The sequence below is a fragment of the Pseudophryne corroboree genome, unplaced genomic scaffold, assembly GCF_028390025.1.
Source record: "Pseudophryne corroboree isolate aPseCor3 unplaced genomic scaffold, aPseCor3.hap2 scaffold_377, whole genome shotgun sequence".
Lineage (NCBI taxonomy): Eukaryota > Metazoa > Chordata > Amphibia > Anura > Myobatrachidae > Pseudophryne > Pseudophryne corroboree.
The window spans coordinates 133,517-140,276 of NW_026970026.1; the positions used below are offsets into that span (position 1 = coordinate 133,517).

Genomic DNA, 6,760 nt, shown 5'->3' on the forward strand with positions numbered 1-6,760 from the left:
CTTTGTTTAGAGCATCAGTTTCTGTAGTCCACTTTATCCTTATTTTTTCCAGTGTTTCACTATCTCTCTGATGTAATGAGGATGTATGGTCTAGAGCAGTGGTTCTCAAACTCGGTCCTCAGGACCCCACACAGTGCATGTTTTGCAGGTAACCCAGCAAGTGCACAGGTGTATTAATTACTCACTGACACATTTTAAAAGGTCCACAGGTGGAGCTAATTATTTCACTTGTGATTCTGTGAGGAGACCTGCAAAACATGCACTGTGTGGGGTCCTGAGGACCGAGTTTGAGAACCTGTGGTCTAGAGGGATCAGTAATGCATTGTACTGTATAGAGGTGTCAGGGATGTAGCGTAGGGTATAGAGGCGTCAGGGATGTAGCGTAGGTTATAGAGGCATCAGGAATGTAGCGTAGGGAATAGAGGCATCAGGGATGTAGCGTAGGGTATAGAGGCGTCAGGGATGTAGCATAGGGAATAGAGGCGTCAGGGATGTAGCGTAGGGAATAGAGGCATCAGGGATTTAGCTTAGGGAATATAGGCATCAGGGATGTACTAGCAGGTATATAGAGGTCAGTGTACTGTATAGAGGGGTCAGTAATGCAGTGATGGTTATAGAAAGGTCAGTGATGTAGTGTAGGGTATAGAGGGGTCAGTTATGTAGTGTGGGGTAAAGAGGGGTCAGTAAAGATACTAAGCTGAAGTACTTAGAACACTTCTTGAATTAAGACACAACCTGCAAGAAAAAGTATGCAATATGGGTGAAAAGGCAAATGTCAGAGGTCTGATACAAGTAACCAGCTCCACACCTTGCACCACATAGCGTTATGTTAAACTGGGATATGTTCTTTTTTGGTGTGTGTGTATGTGTGTGGGGGGGGGGGGGTGCCAAAGGAAATTTTTGCCATTGGCTCCTTTGGTCTAGAACCAGCCCTGATCACAAAATATTTTTGTCTAAGCAGACTGGACATTGATCAGCGTTGGCTCATTCTCAGCCCCCCGCCCAGCCTCTGCTGCCAGCAGACTGCTATTAGCTAGTTAACCTTCTGCCTTCCCTATCTATGACACAGACTGCTGCTAATGCTACCAGACTGTTCCCAGTGGCTTCACACCAACAGTGAATCCCAGCCGATGATGTAGGGCAGCGTGTGGGGGAGGGGGTCAGTTGCTGTGGCTCCAACATGGTAACCGCCAATGGACTGCAATGCTTTATCGAAAGGGGGGGCGCCAGTCCCTTACTTTGCCAGGGGCGCTTGGACCCCTAGCTACACCTCTGTTGACCCTAACCGATACCCCTAAACTAACCATAATTCCTGCAGTAAAAATCCATGTTTCTATGTATATAGGGGGTCATTCCGAGTTGATCGCATGCTGCCGTTGTTCGCTGCGTAGCAATCAGTTGAAAAAAATGGCTAATCTGTGCATGCGCATGCTCCGTAATGTGCATGCGCATCGTACGGGTACAAAGTCCATTGTGGTTTTGCACTAGTTCTAGCGATTATTCCAATCACAGAACAGGCCACAAGGAGATTGACAGAAAGAGGGCGTTTCTGGGTGGCAACTGACCGTTTTCAGGGAGTGCTTGGAAAAATGCAGGCGTGGCAGAAGAAATGCAGACGTGGCTGGGCATTCGCTGGATGGGTGTGTGACATCAAAAGCCGTCCCTCGGTTGTTAGAATCAACGCACACGAAGTGTAACTACAGTGCTGGTCTTATTTTGAAACGATTTTGCAGGCGCTCTGCTGCTCAAGTGTTCGCACTTCTCCAAAGTGAATATACACTCTCCAGTGGGCAGCGACAATGCGTTTGCATGGCTGCTAAAAACTGCTAGCGAGCAATCAACTCAGAATGACCCCCATAGTGTATTGCAAGAAAATATCTGTAAATCCAATGGTACCGTAAGTGCGGTATATACTCGCACTTCTTTGCGGGGTGAGAACATCTCCCCTAAGTGAAGTCAGCCCTATGAATAGAGTTTGTGTGATCCCTGTGCAGCAGTCACAGAAAGGGTTCATCTCTGCAGTTTGTCACTCAAATTACATTGCTGCATTTTTTTCTAGAAGTGGATCTGAGAGCTGTTACCCGCAGACCAGCTACAATAATTATCCTGGGTACTCACTAGACCAGTGGTTCTCAAACTGCACCCTGGGGTGCCTCAGGACACTTGCAGGGGTGCCTTGGATTGGTGGTCCAGGACCAATTCAAAATATTTATAGTTAGTGTTATAGGCAAAACCAGTGCTGTTGGCTGGCAATCATAACATATGTGCACAAGCAGAAGCAAATCCTGTCCCCTACCAAAGGGCCAGTGCTAGGGTGTTTGGCGCCTCCCTGCAAACTATTAATTTGGGCCCTCTCTCCAATACTTAATAAAGGGACAGTGCGCTCCTTAAAAAAAGAAGGTGTGGTATCACAAGGAAGGGGCATGGCCACACAATAGCACCCCAAATCAAAATACGCCACACAGTAGCACTATCTTATTGTCATTACACCGCATGTAATAATAATAATAATAATACCCACAGTCGCAGTGCCCTTTATACACATAACCACCATATCAGTGCAGCTTACACACATAATGCCAACAGTAGCAGTGCCCCTTCTACACATGCCCACGGTGGCAATCCTTTACATGGCAAATATCAACCTGGTTTTGCCATGTAAAGGATTGCCACTTTAAAAACAAACAATCAAACAAAAACAAAAAAAACAACAGGAAAAAACACAAAATCTCTCACTTTCTGATTCTCACACCCTATTACATTCCTCTCTATATATTTAAATGTTTCTATTACTGTATGTTCCCTCTTCCCTTCTCCAAACTATACACATCAACATTTTTTAGTATTTCCAGGTAAGTTTTGTGATGTAGGCCATGCACAATTTTAGTTGCCCTAATGTATTTACAGCCTTCTGGAGATATGGCTTCTGGAACTGAACACAGGATTCTAAATGTGGCTGTACCAAGGACCTATACAGTGGCATTACAGGTTGAGTATCCCTTATCCAAAATGCTTGGGACCAGAGGAATTTTGGATATCGGATTTTTCTGTATTTTGGAATAATTGCATACCATAACGAGATATTATGGTGATGGGACCTAAATCTAAGCACAGAAGGCATTTATGTTTCATATACACCTTATACACAAAGCCTGAAGGTCATTTTAGCCAATATTTTTTATAACTTTGTGCATTAAACAAAGTGTGTGTACATTCACAGAATTCATTTATGTTTCATATACACCTTATACACACAGTCTGAAGTTCATTTAATACAATATTTTTAATAACTTTGAGTATTAAACAAAGTTTGTGTACACTGAGCCATCAAAACACAAAGGTTTCACTATCTCAGTCTCACTCAAAAAAGTCCGTATTTCGGAATATTCCGTATTTCGGAATATTTGGATATGGGATACTCAACCTGTATTACTTTTTTCTGCTACTGGTTCTTTAACCTATGCAAACAAGCATCTGACTTGCCTTTCCTATTGCTTTGTTACATTGCTTACCTGAAATAGTAATACTTAGATAGCTTTCCTCTTGCCATTATAATGCCCTTAATATTATAGTTAGCCTTTGCATTTTTGAGACGTGTATGATTTTGCATTCTTTGGCATTAAATGTTGCCATGTTCTTGACCATTCCTCTAGTCCAGGGGCGGAACTGCCAGAGACAACGGAGTCAGTTGCCGCCGGGCTCCAGCCCTAAAGGGGCTTCCTCCATTGCCCCCCGGCTGTTACGTGCCCTTCCTACTAAATAGACAAAGGCGCTACCAGCAGGGTCTCGCAGTTTGTACATTCCATGCCGTAACACCCTTCTTTCCACCTTCACAATGAAGCTATTGGTACTTTGCAAAAAAAAAAATTATTAGCATTGCAACTCAGCAGATCAATGCAGTGTGCAGCCACACACTCCATATATCTGCTCAGCCACAAAGCTGATTATTTCTTCACAAAGTACAAGGTGAGCTCCAAATAGAATTCTCTAGCTTAGATTATACCTTTCTATGCAAGGGTAAATAGCTCAATTGTTTGACTGCAATGCCACAGGAAATGGTTTGGATCCAAGACAGTGTGACTGAATAATAAAGAAACCTTAAGATGAGTTCATGAATGTTGTATAAGTATTAGTGAGAGAAGGGGTCAGGAGCATGCTAGGCTGCAAAAAATAAGGTAGGCTGCAAGTGAAAGTAATGATCTCCTATATATTTTCCCAGATCTGTCACTCTGTGTGGCTAACTCTGGGGGAAGTCACAGCAATGGGCGGAGACGGCAACTGCAGGACGATACACCAGTGCCAGCAGCAGACCGTAACAAAGTGACAGATCAGGGAGAATATATAGGAGGTAGGGAGGTGGCCATGGTACATGGCTGGCCAAGGGACACTAGCTCATGTACCCCTTTACCACTGAGGCTGGCCACCAAGGATGGACCTGTCACCAGTGCACATGCAATAACCTCTTCTGCTGCCCTCTTTGCAACTCAGATTGCCCAGTGCTCCCCTTCGCTAACAGTCCACAAAGTTTCCCCATCTCACGATCTGCCTCCTCACCCCCACTTTCATCTCTACAGCACACGCGCATATCATACAAGATCCCATCATGCGTACGTAGGTCTGAAATGCAAGAGGGAGGTTGGGGGGAGATTGGCATGCGCCAGCAACACCACACAGCTCACTGTGACCACAGTGGAGAGGCGCTGCAACAGGACAATACACCAACCTCGGAGCAAGGAACTGCGTCGGTCAGGAGGAGAACTATTTCAATAGCATAAAAAGGTTAATGCGTCCCACCCTATGGACACCAGACTCATCAAGTCACTGTTGCCAGAGTCTCATACAATGACTCTGAACCTCTAAGCACACTATTTGACTGTCCACACCCTGCTGTGCCTATTACCCATCTCCTCCACCACCCTCAACACTGACCCACACATCATTCACCCACAAAGATACAATAAAGGTAGTTTGGATAAATTAGCTAAATGAAATGGATTTAACCAATTTATCTAAATGACCATTTTTGGATGTTTTCCAGTGTTTGTGAACAAATGGTCAATTGTAATTTGCTGCCACATATTAGCATAATTTTGTTTCAACTAGAAAAAAAAATTGGACAGATAATCTAAGTGTGGATCCAGTTTAAAGGTCCGTATTCACGGCCCGATTTTGGGGAGAGATGTGTGCTGAGCGAACTGCTCAGCACACATCTCTCCCCCCGCTCAGCACAGCGTGATGTGTGCTGAGCGTACGGGGGGTGGGGGGGGGGCGCTCATTTCACCCCCTGTGTAGGGCATTCTGTGTGTATCCAGCTTAACAGGTGTGAGCATCATACAACTACTGACTTGCGAGTAACTATACAGCAGCTCCATACCTTGTGACTTGAAGAAACACCAGTTAACCCCGGGAATGCTGCAGTCAAAGCAACAATTCCTCTTCTTCAATTACCATTTTAATAATAGGGTAAAGAAAATGAAGTGGATTTTAGAAAGAAAATAATACTGTCAATATACTATTAAAACAAATTAAAATGGTAAAAGTTATTGTACTTTAAGTAAAAATAAAAGAGACAAAATATCAATCCCAGTTTTGGATTACTTTAATTAACAAAAAAAATGCATATAGCAGAGGATAGTTTCAATCTGCCTACCTCTGGGTTATGGGCCCAGCATGCTTCCATTGCAGTACTCTGCTGCACATGTAAGTGCAAGAGATCCTGAAGCACTCACTCATCATGGGAAAGTACCAATGTGTTTCTTCGTTGGTTGATGGAAGAAACATCTTACAAAAACTCTCCAGATTATTGACTTTTTAAAGTTTTTCTAGGAAACGTTTTAGATGAATGCTTATTAGCCTTTGTCAGTATGGACTTTTGCAAAGTGTCTCTGTGGCGCAATCGGTTAGTGTGTTTGGCTATTAACCAAAAGGTTGGTGGTTCAATCCCACCCAGGGACGTAATTAACCTTGTGATCAGATTTTGGTGATATTTAAGTAGACAAGTCAAAATTTCAAACCTCCTCTTATGGTGTAGGGTACATGGCCTTCTCTGATGTAATCAGAGTTAGATTTGATTCAGTGATTTTATAAAAAACAGCTAGGAAGCACAATTTAGCAGTGGGTTGCAGAGAAAAAAAATATGCTGGCAGAAAAATCCAATCGAGTGATTAAACAGCTCTTCATTTTCTGGCTTTATTTTTATGCTAACAAATTTGTTCTCTGAAAAGTGTCCACAAAGCCAAGTCTCTGATTAACACCTTTGTAAGGATGGTTTTTCACCTATTACTAAATTAAACTTGCTTCATTGGAAAGGCAGCAAGATGCATCCTCATTTCAATGTCTACTGAAATAATACAAGTTGACACCAGGAAACATTAACGCCACTGCATCCTTGCTGCTTTCTCATGTGGAAGTCTGTTTAATGTGAAAACAAATGTGTGTGTTTTTTTCAACCTGGAAGCCCAACATCGATTAAGATCGATCTTAAATAGACCCCTGGGTTTTAAGGATAACCATGGTTGAGTCCAATGGTTAATTCACATTGACCGAAGTTCTAATTAAGTCACCTGTGCTCAAGCATGATATCCTTAAAATCTGGATTGCAATGACAGCATTTTGGAACTATGCCTAAGGGTTTAATTTTTACATTTATCCACTGACAATAAATCTACCTACAATATCCCTGTAACTGTTATGATTACAGTATTTCACTAAATAATTTAATTTGCTGAACCTTCTGTAAAAAGAAATATTAAGCTGCTGT

General features: G+C 42.8%; 1 non-coding gene across 1 annotated transcript; it reads left to right on the plus strand.

The window, feature by feature from the left end:
• Positions 1–5,881: 5,881 nt before the first annotated feature.
• TRNAN-AUU (transfer RNA asparagine (anticodon AUU)) lies at positions 5,882–5,955 on the plus strand. Its single transcript has one exon. It is a non-coding gene; the product is annotated as a tRNA-Asn (tRNA).
• Positions 5,956–6,760: the final 805 nt, after the last annotated feature.